The sequence below is a fragment of the Mustelus asterias genome, chromosome 18 (assembly GCF_964213995.1).
Source record: "Mustelus asterias chromosome 18, sMusAst1.hap1.1, whole genome shotgun sequence".
Classification (NCBI taxonomy): Eukaryota; Metazoa; Chordata; class Chondrichthyes; order Carcharhiniformes; family Triakidae; genus Mustelus; species Mustelus asterias.
In genome coordinates this window covers 62498606-62516214 of record NC_135818.1, presented here as the reverse complement: position 1 = coordinate 62516214, position 17609 = coordinate 62498606, and positions in this window count along the sequence as shown.

Here is a 17609-nt window from a genome sequence, read left to right as displayed (position 1 = left end):
GTAGGATTCTATGATTCCATTACAGTTCAACTACATACATTGTGTTTCAAATAACGAGTTTGAAGCTTTTTCAATTTAATCATCTCGGCAGAAAAAAATGTTTTTTTCACTAAGGTTGAATGTTTTACAAGATACATAAATAATAATTATTTTAGTCCTTAATATTTGTCCTGCGGAAATACTGGACATTCTCACTTTTCAGCTTACAACAACACTATTCCAGTAAAGTTTGAGAAAGAGGTAATTAAACCTCAGCAGTTTCTACCAGACATTGTGACATTTACACAAATTCTGATGTGAGCAAAATCAATAAGGTTTTGCTGATAGTTCCATCACAGTAAATTTATTGTAATATGGACTCGGTTGAACTTATTTTAACCTCCATTACTAGTTCACATTGTATTAATTGCATAACGTGTTTACAACAGTTTATTTTTACTGGAGTAACAAAGATCGTTTATCAATATGACTAAAGAGACGGGGGTTAAAGGCCTGTTCACTACTGAAGGGGTAAAAGCAAAATGTAGCTAAAAAGTAGATGAGAGGAGAAAAGAAAAAGATCATCCAATTTAGCACAGATTGAGAATCGAAAGAGGAACTCTCCCTGGCTGTGTGGCTCATTTACTGACTGCAATGCCTCACCGGGCCACCAGGGGAAAACTGAGCAGGGAGGGAGGGAAGTTAAGGATACTGGGTGGAATTTTATGAGATTGATTTGAAGTGTCCAGCTAGTGTGAAAATGAGAGAGTTCCTAATCTGCTTTTTGGGTAAGTTTTTACGCCCAATCTTGTGCACTTCGTCATTGAAAAAATGGTATAAACTGTTTTTTAGCTGCTGCAGACAGTTGGCTGGGCTTAATTTGCCAGCCAGCCTGCAGAGGGAGCTACTGTGCATTTGCAGGCTTCTGATTCTGCACATGCTCAGTAGCAGCAGCAGGCATCTGACAGACAAAAAGCTGTCAGGCCCCTGCTGCTGCAGATAGCCTCAACCAGCTCTCCCCCGCCCGCTGCCCGCAATCATGGGGGCCCGTGGCGGATCATGAGCCCCACAACGCATGAGCATTTAACCCCCGCTGCCCCCCTCACCACACAGACCAATCAGGCCCCCGCTCCCCTAATCTGATCAGAACTATAGAGCAGCAGAGGGCCCTCCTCACCCCATTCGATCCTGTTGCAGAATGCGCAGTGGGTCCCCCCTTCCCCAATCAAGCTGCCCCTTCATGCACCGCCTCCCAAAGGCCTCACCCCCAGGCCATGAGCCCAGACATTTGAGCACCGGGCTCACTAAACACATGCAAATCAGATTTCAAAATATTTAAATAAATTATTCTGCCTATTGCCCATTTCTGGTGAAATCCGGCTCTCGTAAAATCGCGAGAGTCGAGAATTCGTGCGTGATCCTGATTTCTCGGCTCTCACACAATTTTACCGCTCGCTCCACCCATCGATGGGCAGGCCAACCCGCAAAATTCCGCCCACTATTGCAGAATGGTTTCAGGATGTTAAACATGGTGTTCGGACCAGGTGAGAAGTAGTGAACTGGCTCCCCTCTATTCAACCTCCTCAGTTGGTCACAACAAAGGTTTAAGTTTATTTTTCATGAGGATATGCCTTTTCCAAATCCAGATATATTTTACTATTCATGCAGTGAGCAATAAGGAACAAATCAAACAAATTTTTTTGAGTTAAAGGGTAAATTTATTAACCGCTAAACCCAAGAAAAAATTATAAAAATGCCATGTCTCACAAACACATGCACATACGTGCATACAAACACACATACGCATATGCACACACATATGCCTAAAAACACACACGCATACACCTACACGCACACATGCACATGTATTCCAGAATCAGAAATAAAGGAAGTTAGAGTCCAAGAAAATAAAGTTAAAAGGTGACACATTTTTTTCAAAAAACAGAGAGAGGAAGAGAGTGTAGCTTTTCAGCCGTTTTTCTCTGCTGAAAACTGTCTTGATGCTCCATGTGTCACATGCTATCTCTCCACAGTGGCTGCAGACTGGCCTGTTACACTTCACCCATTGTGTACATGCTAAGGGTTTTGGATGGGCCTGTCTGTGGTGGCCATTGTTTCGATATCCAGCACTTTTCATTTTAATGTCTCTTCCTCAGACAGTGACAAGTTTTGATGGATCTCCAAACTGTAAGAAATGTCCCTCTCTTCATATTCCCTGGAGGGTGTCTTCTTTCCTTTTTCACCTTCATCTTGGAAGGTGGCCTTGCATTTTTGAATAGTTTGTTTTGTCTTTATTATAAATTGCAAAATTTCCAGTCAGGTTTGAAGTTGCAAAGTGATATTTTCAAATCAAAGGGGCACAGCCTTGTCGCAATTTCCTGACACTGCCCCCCGCCACCCCCAACCAGCCAATTGCAATTCACTCATATTTCATTCCCTCTACCAAAGGTTTTTTATTTGAAGAACTTTTGCCACCACGCATTTTCCATCTGAGCTCCTAACTTATGTGAAACATAGTGTTATGAAGATGTTGTATAAGATACTACTTAACAATATTATCAGCTGGATATATATATATATATACACTGATTTTTTTAAGAAGCAAAGCATTGGCTGACAGCAGCTACCAAGTTGTATTTGCAAAGGCTACAAGCTGCTTTTATAAAGACAGTGTACACAGCTCTCAGAGCTCTCACATGATCCAGTTCTTGTGTGAAAAGACACTGGATTTTGAATTGTCCGAGAGTGTGCCAAAGGGCAACAGCCTTACCCCATTCCTCATTCTTTGGAAACATCTCTCATCAAAACTGAGCTGTTTGCGATTTGGAAAAACCCACCAGAAGACCTTATTGCCGCAAACAGAAGTTTTTAAAGGAAAATTCTGAGTCAACCAGCCATGATGGCACCAGAACGTGGTGACTTCTTGCAAACTGCCCAGCATACCCTCAAATTCTATCCTTTATTCTCGTTCTATGCTTTTAAAACTCTACTCTAAATCTTTCACCTTATATTAAGTTGATCTTTCTCAACACCCTAGCTAAGGCTGTAACACTACATTCTACCCCCTCTCCTTTCCTTCTCTACGTATGGTTTGCTTTGTCTGGATAGCGCGCAAGAAAATATACTTTTCACTGTATACCAATACATGTGACAATAATAATTCAAATCAAATGACTGCAGACCTTTTCTGATTTTACTTGCTACTCAGCCAAGCTTTAAAATCCAATTTTATTTCTGTTTTGTATCCTTGGGTGGGGGATCCTGTGTGTTGTTTTTGCATTAGAGGGTAATTGGACATATTGTATACTTTAAACCTTTTGTAAGTAATTTCTGAATCTTTACTGGAGTGAGTGGGCAGCACGGTGTCACAGTGGTTAGCACTGTTGCTTCACAGCGCCATGGACCTGGGTTCAATTCTGGATTTGGGTCACTGTCTGTGTGGAATTTGCACATTCTCCCCGTGTCTGCGTGGGTTTCCTCCGGGTGCTCTGGTTTCATTCCACAGTCCAAAGATGTGTGGGTTAGGTGGATTGGCCATGCTAAATTGCTTCTTAGTGTCACACGATGTGTAGGTAGGGGGATTAGTGGGGTAAATGTGTGGGGTTATGGGGATAGGGTCTGAAGATGCTCTATCGGAGAGTTAGTGTTGACAGATGGGCCGAATGGCCTCCTTCTGCACTGTAAGGATTCTATGATCTCTTATTCTATGAGTTCTAGCAATAAAACTAACTTTTTACTTGCTAACCTAAGGAATCCAGTTGGCTTATATCATATATATAGCAAGTTATGACAAACCTGTGTAGAAGAATAGAATCCCTACAGTGCAGAAGGAGGCCATTCAGCTCATCGAGCCTACACCAACAACAATCCCACCTGGGCCCTATCTCCGTAACCCCACGCATTTACCCTGCTAGTTTCCCTGACACCAAGGGGCATTTGAGCATTGCCAATAAACCTAACGCATATCTTTGGACTGTGGGAGGAAACTGAGCTCCTGGAGGAAACCCACGCAGTCACGGGGAGAATGTGCAAACTCCACACAGACTTTGACTCAAGGCTGGAACTAAACTGGGTCCCTGGCACTGTGAGGCAGCAGTGCTAACCATTGTGCCACCATCCCACTGTGCCCCTAGTTCAGCCTTGACTGGAGAATTGCATCGTTCCAGACACTTTCCTTGGAGAGGTGAAGGTTAGAGCAGATTTGATGGAGGTATTCAAAATCACAAGGGGTCTGGGCAGAGTAGATTAGGAGAAAGTGTTCCACGCATTAGAACCACAAAGAACCAAAGGATGAAGATGTTATATCAAATATCTAGGGCAATTTGTGGAAAGATTGGCGGAAGACACAATGATAACATGAGAAAAAGCTTTTTCTTATTGAGTGGTTAAGATCTAAAATGCACTGCTTAACAGCGTGAAGGAGAGAGATTCAATCATCACTTTGAACACAGAATTGAATCGTTATCCGAAGATGCAAAATTTCCAAAGCTACCGAGAAAAGGATGGAACTAGATGAAGTGCTCTAGCAGAGGAACAACGCAGGCATAATGGGTGGAATGGCCTCCTTCTGTGCTGTATTCACCCTATGTTTCTAATTGTCAAGAAAGCTGGAAGTGGAATCTTAATGCCAAAATTGAGTTAAAGAGCCATGACAAAACTCACCTCTGATTTTCTTAACCTCCGCTGGCCTGCCGCCACTGTGACTGGGTCCAAAAGTTAAAATTCAGCCCAATGTCTTACAGCTTACTGTTCCAAACTTTCCATTTTAATAACTTTCATTTGCTCTCCCCATTTTTCTCCGTTCGAGTGAGTAAGCTTTAATCCTTTGAATCCTATTGCTGAACTATAAACCTTTATTTGCTTGGTATCATTTTATTAAATCTTTGCTGCATTCTTTCTGGAATACCCTTCCAATAATGGGATGCCCAAAAGTGCATGCAATCATCCAACTGTGGCTAAATGAGTGTCTTTCACAATTCTAATGTTACCTTCTGACTTTTTTTACTTAATAGGGTCCAATTGTCACCCGTGATTTTTTTTTAACCTGCATTCCCACCTTTGGGAGACCTATATCTGCGTCGTTAGATTGTAGTTTTTTAGGATACATTTCACTTTTAATGTTCTTTTTCTCAAAAATGCACTTCTTCATGTTTCTCTGCATTGAACTCCATTTGCCACTTATCTGCACTAACGTGACCCATCTTCCTCCGGTCTTTTTGTATTTGTGACATCTTTGCATAACAGAAAAGAGACTGCGTACAGCACATAGAGTTCAAAGTTACACAAAGTTTAAACTCCATACAACTCATGCACATTACTTGTTTTTCATTCATTTACAATTCCAATTTAGCCACTGGTTTCCTTTTCCAAAGAGGCTACCTCTTTTCACAAGCCAACTTCCAGAACGTGGGGAAGGTCCTGGACTGATCTTGGCCTGATTCTGAGGAGAAGTTTTCTCCAACAAAGACCTTCAATTAAATTTTTCATTTCATCCGGCTTGTCTGTCCAACCCTAACTTGGATCTGAACTGGTTTTAGGGACAACTTACATTGGAGTAACTATTGGTAATCTACCCATATCCCAAATATCCAATTCATCAAACTCATCTGATTCTTCCCAAATCCTTTTCTTCTTCTTCTTCTTCATGAACCTCTGAAGGTTAAAACATGATCCAAATGTCGAAACTATGGGCGGAATTCTCTGACTGTGCTGGTCTAAAAGCCGGAAATTCCCAACCGACCGTCAATGGGGTTTCACATTGCCCGTAACCCGCTTGCTAAAATTCCAGTGGCGGGCGGGATGGGAGAATTCCGGCCTTAATCTTTCCATTGCAAAGCATATAGCCATACACTCTTGCCAATACAGGGTCCAAATATGTGCGAGGAGCACATATCTCCCTGACTCTTTCCTGGTAACCACTTATGATGATGTTCTTTCATCTTAACATTCTGGTTCAACTTCAGCCTTCTTTTTCTCACTCGACCACTATTGTGATTCTCTTTCTGCCTGGATTGTTTCTCTCCTACTGTCTGTGCTAAATCTGTCTTCAGCAATGAAAACATCGGTCTCGGCTGTCTTCCAAGAAATAATTCAGCTGCCATTCTGCCAGTAGTCATTCATGGTGACTGATTTTTCTTGAATTTGTATCCAGCATTTGTTTCACGAGAGCACGCTTAACAATTTGTACTGTGCACTCTGCTGCTGCATGACATCTTCCACCCCAACTGCATCCTTCTCCCCTGACACCCCTTCCCTCTCCTCCCCGACACCTTCACTCCGGCGAATGCCATCCCTTACCTCCTAGCTTTACCCCTCCTGAACCTTCACCCTCCCCTTCCAGCTTCGACCCTTGACACCTTCATCAGAATAGGAATCCACATATCCAAATTTGCCAATGGCACAATTATGTTTTAAAATGCTGCCCAGTTGCATTGGTTCAGGGAAGACTTTTTCCTAACACTATGTAATTATGTTTGAGCAGCAACTCAGGGGTGGGTAAGTGGGGTGTATGGGGATGGTGGAGAAACACTTCCGAAGCTGGAAATGATAATAATCTCTCCCTCAATGTCAACAAAATGAAGGAGATTGTCATCGACTTCAGGAACGGTAGAGAAGAACATGCCCCTGTCTGCATCAATGGGGACAAAGTAGAAAGGGTCGAGAGCTTCAAGTGTTTAGGGGTTCAGAGCACCAACAACCTGTCCTAGTCCCCCCCATGCCAACACTATAGTTAATAAAGCCCACCAACACCTCTACTTTCTCAGAAGATTAAGGAAATTTGGCATGTCAGCTACGACTCTCACCAACGTTTACAAATGCATCATAGAAAGCATTCTTTCTGGTTGTATCACAGCTTGGTACGGCTCCTGCTATGCCCAAGGCCGCATGAAACTACAAAAGGTTGTGAATGTAGCCCAATCCATCACACAAACCAGCCTCCCATCCATTGACTCTGTCTACACTTGCCGCTGCCTCAGCAAAGCAACCACCATAATTAAGGACCCCATATACACCGGACATTTCCTCTTCCACCTTCTTCCATCGGAAAAAAGATACAAAAGTCTGAGGTCATGTACCAACTGACTCAAGAACAGTTCTTCCCTGCTGCCATTAGACTTTTGAATGGACCTACCTTGCATTAAGTTGATCTTTCTCTACACCCTAGCTTTGACTGTAACACTACATTCTGCATTGTCTCCTTTCCTTCTCTATGTACAGTATGCTTTGTCTGTATAGCACGCAAGAAACAATACTTTTCACTGCATACTAATACATGTGACAATAATAAATCAAATTAAATTTTTAAAAATGCTGATTGTACCAAAAATAGAAATGCCACCCATGGAAATTTATCCACAACTAAATGAACACGAACTTACTATAAGTTCCTCGCTTATCCTTTTCTCCAGGAAAAGGACAAAAATTGGCAGGTCCCAAAGAGTTTTGGAAAATAATTGTTGTTGTCTTCATGCCTTGTCCGACTTACTTTCTAAATTCTAGTTGTGTGCTGACTGCACCCAATGACTTTTCCACCTTCATTCCACTTTTCATACTTCATTTCTCAATATTTGCCAATTGTTTCTCTTCAGCAGCCTTAGAATCATAGAATCCCGACAGAGCAGAAGGAGGCCATTCAGCCCATCGAGCCTGCACTGACCATAATCCCACCCAGGCCCTATTCCTGTAACCCCACATATTTACCCTGCTAATCCCCCTGATATTAGGGTCAATGTAGCATGGCCAATTCACCTAACCTGCGCATCTTTTGGACTGTGGGAGAAAACTGGAGCACCTGGAGGAAACCCACGTTGACACGGGGAGACTCCACACAGACAGTGACCCGAGGCCGGAATTGAACCCGGTTCCCTGGCACTGTGAGGCAGCAGTGCTAACCACTGTGCCACCATGCCACCCAAGCAGCCCTGTAGAGACTCCTGTTGTTCCACTGTCACCTTTGTAAAAACTGACCAATAGGCTTGACTTCTCTCTGAAGTACAAGATGATCCCCTTCATGCGACAAACTCTTCCCACCCCTCCTTTGACTATCATTTTACTTACTTGCTTATGTGTCGACCTCCACTCATTTTCAGTTTGGACCTTAACCTTCCTGGTCTCCCTTTATTGAGTCCCATCTATATCATTAACTCTCCACACTTGCAAACATGCATCTATTTTGTTCTTTCGTTCTAACTGGCAGGGCCTGATTTGATCTGGATTCATTACTCAGATACTTTAGCCTTTTTGTGACCAATCCCCAGGTGAGGCTTCCCAAATTTGTTAACCTGGGCAACAAAGGATGAACTGGTTCCCTCTCTTCATTCAACCCCCTCTGTAGGTCGCAATAAGATTAACTTAAAAAAGGATCCCCTCCTTCGTGGTTACCTTTTCCCAGTGCCAATATTTACATTTTAAAAGGAACCATTCTAACAACGCATTCTTGAGTTAAAGATAGAGTCAGTTTATTAACTAAGATGTGGGGATGCCGGCGTTGGACTGGGGTGGGCACAGTAAGAAGAATCACAACACCAGGTTAAAGTCCAACAGGTTTATTTGGTATTACGAGCTTTCAGAGCACTGCTCCTTCATCACCGGCAGCGCTCCAAAAGCTTATGATTCCAAATAAACCTGTTGGACTTTAACCTGGTGTTGTGAGACTTTTCATTAACTAATGAAGGCAAGAAAATGATAAACACATTCATATACATTCATCCAGATTAGAAGTGAGAATTGAGTCTAAACTAAGTAAAAGAAAGATATACAAAGCAATACTTGACTCGTGAGGGGTAGGTGTTTCAGCATTGCAGCCATTGCGAATCGAGATTCCAGTAGTGTTGACTTCAGCAGGCAAATACTCTGTTTCGAGATTTCAGTAGCACTGACTTCAACAGGTGAATGGTCAGTTTCGAGAATCTGGCGCTCTGCAGTTTGGCGGAGAAGCGTCCCTCTTTCCATTTCAGCTGTAGTCTTTGCTGCCTTGCCCTACTTCAACAATCAGAAAGAGAGATGGAGAAGTACCTGCAAAAAGATTTTGCAGGGGTTCTGCTGCTGCTGGTTTCTTCTTCAATGTCACACATGTTACGACACCCCAGCACTGGTACATATGCACAAACACACACACTCACTTGCGCATGCACACACACCAGCTTCACAGCTGGCTTTTATCCCAATCTTTGTATATTCCTGGAAGGCAAAATCCACAAATAATTTGGACATTACGCATAGGATACCTCTTGGTGAGATGATACTCATCTCCCATGATGTCCCATTGCCATCTCTGGTGGAGACAATCAGTTTCTGTATGTGTTCAAAGTATTTTTGTATGGAAACAGGGCGTGGTCCATTGTCTCTGAGTTTCAACCCCAGCAATTGAGCCGAGACTGACTGTGTCCTCAGCCACCTTTGGCTTCTATGTCTATTTTTTTTAATTAAAAACTCACAGGTCATAGTCAAAATTCAATGTTTTTGAACTTAATTCAATGTTTTTCCTGCATGATTATGACAGCCCACATCAGTACAGACTACATCAAAATGAAAGCTTGGACTTGATCTGTGCACGGGACGGCACAGTGGTTAGCACTGCTGCCTCACAGCGCCAGGGACCCGGGCTCAATTCTGGCCTCAGGTGACGGTCTGTGTGGAGTTTGCACATTCTCCCCGTGCCTGCGTGGGTTTCCTCTGGATGCTTCAGTTCCCTCCCACAGTCCAAAGATGTGCGGGCTAGGTTTATTGGCCATCAACCTAGCCCACACATCTAAATTGACCCTAGTGTCAGGGGGATTAGCAGGGTAAATATGTGGGGTGACAAGAATAGGGCCTGGGTGGGATTGTGGTCGGTCCAAACACGATGGGTCGAATGGCCTCCTTCTGCTCTGTAGGGATTCTATGAAATCTGGATAATGCCGGAAACCTGAATAGATTAATATTGTATGTACAGCATGCAATTCGACTGTAGAATAAAATATGCACACCTATAATTGTCTAGATCACACTCTTGTAGCTCAGAGACGGATGAATCAGTGCCGGAACTGAGCAAGTGATGATTTATCGTTCACAAATAAACTTCCTTATTCAGTGGAACTTTACGCGTTGTGCTCTCGTTGTAGACTGTGATTGTTCATTCATAAACGCACATCCATCATGAATGATAACATAATGGTTCTGCTGCTGGACTTGAAATCCAGAAGGCTAAACAAACGATCTGGAGAACTGAGTTTAAATCCCACTGCAGCAGCTTGGGAATTGAAAATTCCAGTGAATTAACTTTGGCCGGAATCTTACATTTTCCCATCCCGCTGCAGTGAACGGAGATTTGGCTTGGGCGCTAAATTCCCTGACCTCGCTGCAGTGGCAGCGGGACATGAACGGCCTGTGAGATCACGCCCCAAGCCCAGAATTAATCAGTAACAGTGACTGTACATCACTTGGACTGCTATAAATTAAAAACCCATCCAAGTTCACCAATAGAAAGAGAAAAAATTGAGATAAATGTTCATTTGGTTCGACAGCATCTGCAGTATTTTGCCTTTGTACTGGTGAAAGCTTACCAATGTCCTTTATGGAAGGGAATCTGTAATCCTTGTCCAGTCAGGCCTACACGATTGTTAACAGCCATCCAAAATGGCCGATCGAGAAAGCAGTTCACAACCACCATCTCTATATAATCAGGCATTGGCAACAAATGCTGGCTTTTGCCAGCAGTGCCCTCAGCCCATTAATAATGTAAAAACACACAAACAGAATTCATTCACAGGATGCCTATTTTAAAATCAATAATCTTTTGTAAGTAAGTATGAGTTTTAAGTTATGCCCTTATTTCATTATCTTTGGCAACTGGACAGGTTTATTTATTCTTTAATGGTTCAAGATATGATTATTCTAAATCAGTCTGCTGTGAAAAAAATATCTTCACTGAACTGGTCTTTTGAAAAGCCCTTGCTGTAATGATTATGAACTGGTTTTGTAATGTCCTTGAAATATTTATGAATTCCTGTAGCCTATTCTCAAAGAACATTTATCAAAGTCCATTTTAGTAGTATATGCAAATTCTTCACTGCACAATTTCAAAACTCTGTGACTGACACTCAATCAAATAATAAAAAAAATGAAAATGGATGTACTTTCATCAATATTCATTGAAGTGACTCAGCTGGTATTGAAAGTTCTGTGTGCTATTCGAGCCTGAAAATAAAGGTAGAATCAGCCAAGGATCCCCATCCTATCTTCTAGTCAGTGAACTGCACAGTAAAGTGGATAAAGGTGTCTATCAGATGAAGAACGTTAAGATGCAGGACAAAGTGACATATGCCCACTTCTCAAAGAAATGAAGGCAGGCTGCATCCATGAATCTGTACATTGGAACCTGTGTGCCAGAAATAATCAGCATTTCAGACAGGGAGGATAAAATTAGGCAGTTAAGCAATAACTACCCAAATAGGCTGTGCTTAGCTGAACAAAGCAAAAAGGGCCTTGCGCATTTAAGAAGTTGTTGAATGAGTTATCCAATTAGTTCCACTTTCCTGCTTTTTCCCTACAGCCTAGCAATTGTTTTGCCTTCCAAATATACATGCAATTTACATTTTGAATCTGCTTCTACCACCCTTTCTGACAAGGCATTCATTCATTCACCGGATTCTCTGGTGTCGCTGCAGTGAATGGAGCTTTGGCTGAGCTCCAAATTCTCCGTTCTCGCTGGCAGCGGAGCGGGAATGGACGAGATCAGAGAATCCCACACGAGCAATATTAAAGATACTGCAAAATACATAAATACTTCATTCATTTTACAACATGGGAAATCTACAAATAGAAGCAGTACTACAGCACCAATTCTCACCTTGTTCGACTTATTTCAGGATTTCAAGGGACTATCTACACAGCCCATATCATTTGAAAGCATTAGGTATATACTATATATAGTATATGGTATACTTACAAACAAGTGTCGGAAGCTAATGTTAGCGCATTCTTGGATTATGTACTTTTCATAGCATTTTCTGGTCAAGAAAGTTTATTTTTAAAAAGTATAATTGGAGCCTAATCTCTCCAGTCAGGATCATGCAGAAAATAACTTGGCTTCTCCGCCAAATGACAATATCCCTTCTGCAAACATTTATATCTATCCCCTCTCCTGCACAGGATAAGTGTCTATTTTATGCTGTTGAAAGCTTGGACTGGACAGTACAACATTTTAAACTTATGCAGATTAGTCAACTTTAAATCTGACTATCTCAATCTTTGACTACTTACTAGGAAAATTACATGTGGATTCCTCTCGAATGACTATTTGGTTCAACTTGTTTCGTTCATTTTTCGCTGACAACTAAATGGATGCCAAATACATTGACCACGTTTTGATTCAGTGGTGCTTCAGGTTTGTCTTCGGTTCTTCTGTGGGCGGCACAGTGGTTAGCACTGCTGCCACACCGTGCCAGGGACCCGGGTCCAATTCCAGCCTCGGGTCACTGTCTGTGTGGAGTTTGCACATTCTCTCCGTGTCTGCGTGGGTTTCCTCCCACAGTCCAAATATGTGCAGGTTAGGTTGATTGGCCATGGTAAACTGCCCCTTCAAGTAAATATGTGGGGTTACAGGGATAGGACAGGACCTGGGTGTGATTGTTGTCGGTGCAGGCTCGATGGACCAAATGGCCTCCTTTTGCACTATAGATTCTATGGTTGTGGGATGGTCACTATGCAACATCAACATTAGAATATTTTCACCAACGCAATCCCATAATTACCTCCAACCATTTGACCACTGATGAATTTTCTCTTCTGCTTTGCATGGGTGCTTTGCTTTCCTGATTGCCTCCCGTGGTCATGCTGATTGTTATATATGTTTGCAAGTATGGAAAACATCTCCACAGCTATATGAAACTTTTGTTTCATAATAAAACTTTATTGTTTTTAATTGGATGGACAGATTCAGAGGGAGGGAGAGATGGATGATCTTTGGAAATTAGATTGTACTCTGTGGCTCATCCCAGTAATACAATGTTATGTCATAGAAATCATAGAAATCATAGAAACCCTACAGTGCAGAAGGAGGCCATTCGGCCCATCGAGTCTGCACCGACCACAATCCCACCCAGGCCCTACCCCCACATATTTTACCCGCTAATCCCTCTAACCTATGCATCTCAGGACTCTAAGGGGCAATTTTTAACCTGGCCAATCAACCTAACCCGCACATCTTTGGACTGTGGGAGGAAACCGGAGCACCCGGAGGAAACCCACGCAGACACGAGGAGAATGTGCAAACTCCACACAGACAGTGACCCGAGCCGGGAATCGAACCCGGGACCCTGGAGCTGTGAAGCAGCAGTGCTAACCACTGTGCTACCATGCCGCCCCATGTCTATGAAACTATTTATGGATATCTGTCAAAGGGGATTTTAAGAATAATTGTAGCATGCCAGAGTCATTATTATGACCCACTGGTCATGTTACAAAACATTATAAGGTAGAGATTTCATTTGTAATTTAGTTTTGCTTTCCCACTATTTCCTGGATGTGATTGGCTCGCCTACAGAAAGTTCAACTTAATGTTCAGGCTTAAATCTCAGCTCGGATAATGCACCTCATAAAATATTTTATCTCTGTACATTCCATGGATTCATTTCTCAAAATGTCTCCTTTATTTCCCAAGCTGTTAATATGTCCATATCCCATGCATCTTTGAACATTTGATCAGCATTGTTGGTGAATATGCAACTGGGACCCGATAAAGTGCTCATGAATGTTTATGGCCAAAGATCCAAATCCTTCAAGTGAATACCAGTAATTCTAAATCAGAATGAATAGCAGTCCAAATTCGACCCACGAAGTTGAAGGAATGAAAACACAGGGAGGACTTTCCATATATGTTGTGACAAGAACCATAAAACTGGATTAGCTGAAGTTACTACTGCAACTCATCATATTCTATTTGAACAGGGACTATGCAGGCTCAGTGGTTGCAGAGACTTGCATGTCACTGCATTGCAAAGCCCATCCTGACTCCATGTTAGCCACAAAACTGGACAGTTATAAGCCATGACCAGTAATCAATCATAACACAGTTCTTGTATCATGAAATTATCATCGGCATGGTGGCACAGTGCCTAGCACTATTGCCTCACAGCGGCAGGGACCCGGGTTCGATTCCCAGCTTGGGTCACTGTCTATGTGGAGTTTGCACATTCTTCCAGTGACTGCGCGGGTATCCTCTGGGTGCTCTGGTTTCCTCCCACAGTCCAAAGATGTGCAGGTTGGGTAGATTGGCGTGCTAAATTGTCCCTTAGTGTCAGCGGGCTAGCTAGGGTAAATACGTAGGGCTGTGGGGATAGGGCCTGGGTGGGATTGTGGTCGGTGCAGACTCGATGGGCCAAATGGCCTCCTCCTGCACTGTAGGATTCTATAAAACTACAATATTTACCATTTGATAAGCAATATTAATAAACTACAACACTTACCATTTGATAAACATTATTAATAAATGCAAAGCCATCCATATTCTTAAGAGCATTAATCCAGCTCCTATATTAGAAATTCAATCAGATTTATTGCTTACATGGATGAGCTGATTGCCAAATAATTTGCAATTGTTGCAAGTTTGTGACTACCAGGACAAAAGAGATAAGTATAATGGAAATTTGAGTTGCAACTGCTAGTTGTGGTTATTACATGGAGTAATCCAACCATGGACAACTGGAAGCCATAATTAAAGGAACAAGAAAGACTGAAGAATCCTCCGGACGGACCAACACAACACCTATCAGTAAAGGAGCTTAAGCAATCCACCAGCTTCAATAGCACAGTTAAGAGAAGCTTGCCACCAAGGCTTCCAAACCAGACCAAAAACAATACATGAAAAGCAAGAAAGCATCATTAATGATTCAAAGATGATGCCTACAGGGAAATTCAACAGGGTCAGGAGTAACTAGGTGCAATGAATGTGTAGAAGCTGCTAATAACTGCTCTTAGTTTCAACACCTGATCTTATTAAAAAGAAACTCGGTGGCAATCCTTGGCATAGCAATAAATCAGAAGGTACACGTACAAATCCTATTATATGCAAAATCAATTGATCTCATGTGGGATGAAGTGGAATATTGCAATTGGCCCGAACACATAATGAGAAAAAACAGTGAGATTCTTCCAGTCACTCCAAGGGGGTTATTACAGATGTGGATATCTGATGAAACCAAGATATTGGATCAGAAAAAAGATGAGAGTTGTCAATGCCCGGAAGATGATACTTGATCCCTATTTACCACTAGGATATGAGAGAAGAAAATTGTAAAAAAAAAACCCTTTGGCTAAAAATCAACCCTGATCATTCTTGCTTTACACTATTATTGCCTGCGACTTGATTAAGTGACCTTAGGACCATCCTCCAACCCACAGATATGGATTATGGAATGAACTAAACAAGGTCACTGAAAGTATTTTTATTCAATGTGGTCAGTTACGGTGATAAATATCTTCTTCTGTGATGTGGTTTTAATAGAGGTCAGGCAGCTTGGGAGACAAATCCTGACCTTCTGCCTTTCTGTATGACCACAAGATAATTGTTCTGTGTAAAATTTAGCAGAGCTAAAATCACTTCCCCATGTTAATGCTGCTGCAGCAAGGGCTTATACAGTGAAGGCTGGATCCTGAGTTGTGGAGTGTGTGATGCAATGCAATAATGGATGTATCTTTTTGGAGTTTGACTGAAGCCATTTACACTAGTGTTGATTAGTAAATAGCATTTAAATGGCTTCTGATGTAACTTGTGTCCTGGGGCGGCACGGTGGCACAGTGGTTAGCACTGCTGCCTCAGAGCGTCAGGGACCCGGGTACGATTCCCGGCTTGGGTCACTGTCTGTACAGAGTCTGCACATTCTCCCCGTGTCTGCGTGGGTTTCCTCCGGGTGCTCCGGTTTCCTCCCACAGTCCGAAAGACGTGCTGGTTACGTGTATTGGCTGTGCTAAATTGCCCCTTAGTGTCAGTGGGACTAGCTAGGGTAAATGCATGGGGTTATGGGGAGAGGGTCTGGATGGAATTGTGGTCAGTGCAGACTCAATGGGCCAAATGGCCTCCTTCTGCACTGTAGAATTCTATGATTCTATTTATTCATTAAGATTATTTTCTGACAATCACCTTATCAGGGCTTCATCCCTGTAGTGACTGAGCTCAGAGATAATAGTGGGGACAGGCCACTCACATCTTTCTGACCATCGCACCAATAGAACTGAATGCCAATTTGAAAATACAGACCGATAAACCAACCTTGCCCATTATGAGCTTTTAATAAACGCTTTGAAACTATTGCCCTCCTTCCCATAGTAGTTTGTCTCGGTGGTCGCGTTCTTATTGCCCAGTCAGCGGATTTCAGCCACATTTCTGGATTGGTGCACAATCAAGGCCAACATATCAGCCCTGTACTGAAAGAGGACTGACATATTTTTTCAGGCGTAATCCAGTAAATGGCTTCCATCAGCTGAGGTATTGTTCAGGTGGATAGAGAAATTTAAGCTCCTTTGAATAAGAACTAGTTTCTCAGTGTCGCCTCCCCCCAACATTCATCTCTCAACGCACATCACCAAAACAGATTGAATTGATTGTGTTACCTTTTGTGGGCAAAAATTGGCCATCATATTTCCCTGAATGAGAATGATTTCACTTCGAAAGGTCATTCACTCATTGCTGTAATGAGTTCAAGGGCTTTTTTTTTGCTCTTGAGATATGAAAAGTAGCGGTACGGCAATATTTATTTCTTATCTCTGGTTGGCGGAGGGCATTGAGAGTCAACCATATGGTCTATAGTCGCATGTAGTGATGGCAGATTCTTTCCCTGATGAGTGTCAGTGAACCTGTTGGGTTTTAGAAGAGCCCAGTGTTTTAACAGTGATTGTACTTGGTACCCAGCACTAATGGCCATATTGATTGAATTTGATTTCAGTTCAGGGCCATAACCACCAGCCTCTTGTACATTTTATAAATACCAAAAGTTCCACAAGTTAGTTAAAATAGGAATCAAGTAATGTGAAACATTGCTTCAGATGGTTGATCCCAGTAAAGCTATTGGATCCAAATACACAAGCGCTGCTGATAACTATTCTAACAGACTCATATTGCAACCACTTCTGTCAGTGTTGTTATTTATGAATAATAAACAGGGATGTCGTTGTATTAATCAGACAGAACATGATAACAGTAGAAGGAGGAGATATAACTAACAGTAGGAGAGAAAAAGAAGATGAGGGATGGATTGCATTGATCGGCAAACGCTACATCGGGACATAAGAGCAGGAGCAGTCCTTTCAGCACATTCAGCCTGCTCCTCCACGCCATTTTCCCGTGCTATCCCCATATCCCTTGATGCCAGATGATGCAGCTTCCACAGCTCTCTAGAGCAGAGAATTCCAACGCTTCACCACCCTCTCAGTGAAGAGATTCTTCTTCATTTTAGTTCTAACTGGTGTGTCCATTACTCTGAGACTGTGCTCTCTGGGATTCTTGGCTCACCAATCAACATCCATCCTGCCACGCCCTGTAAGAATGTTGAAAGTTTCAATGAGATCACCTCTCGTTCCTCAAAACTCTGGCCCAGTTTCCTCATCTCTCCGAATAAGACAATCCCATCATCCCAGGAATTAGCCTGGTTGCA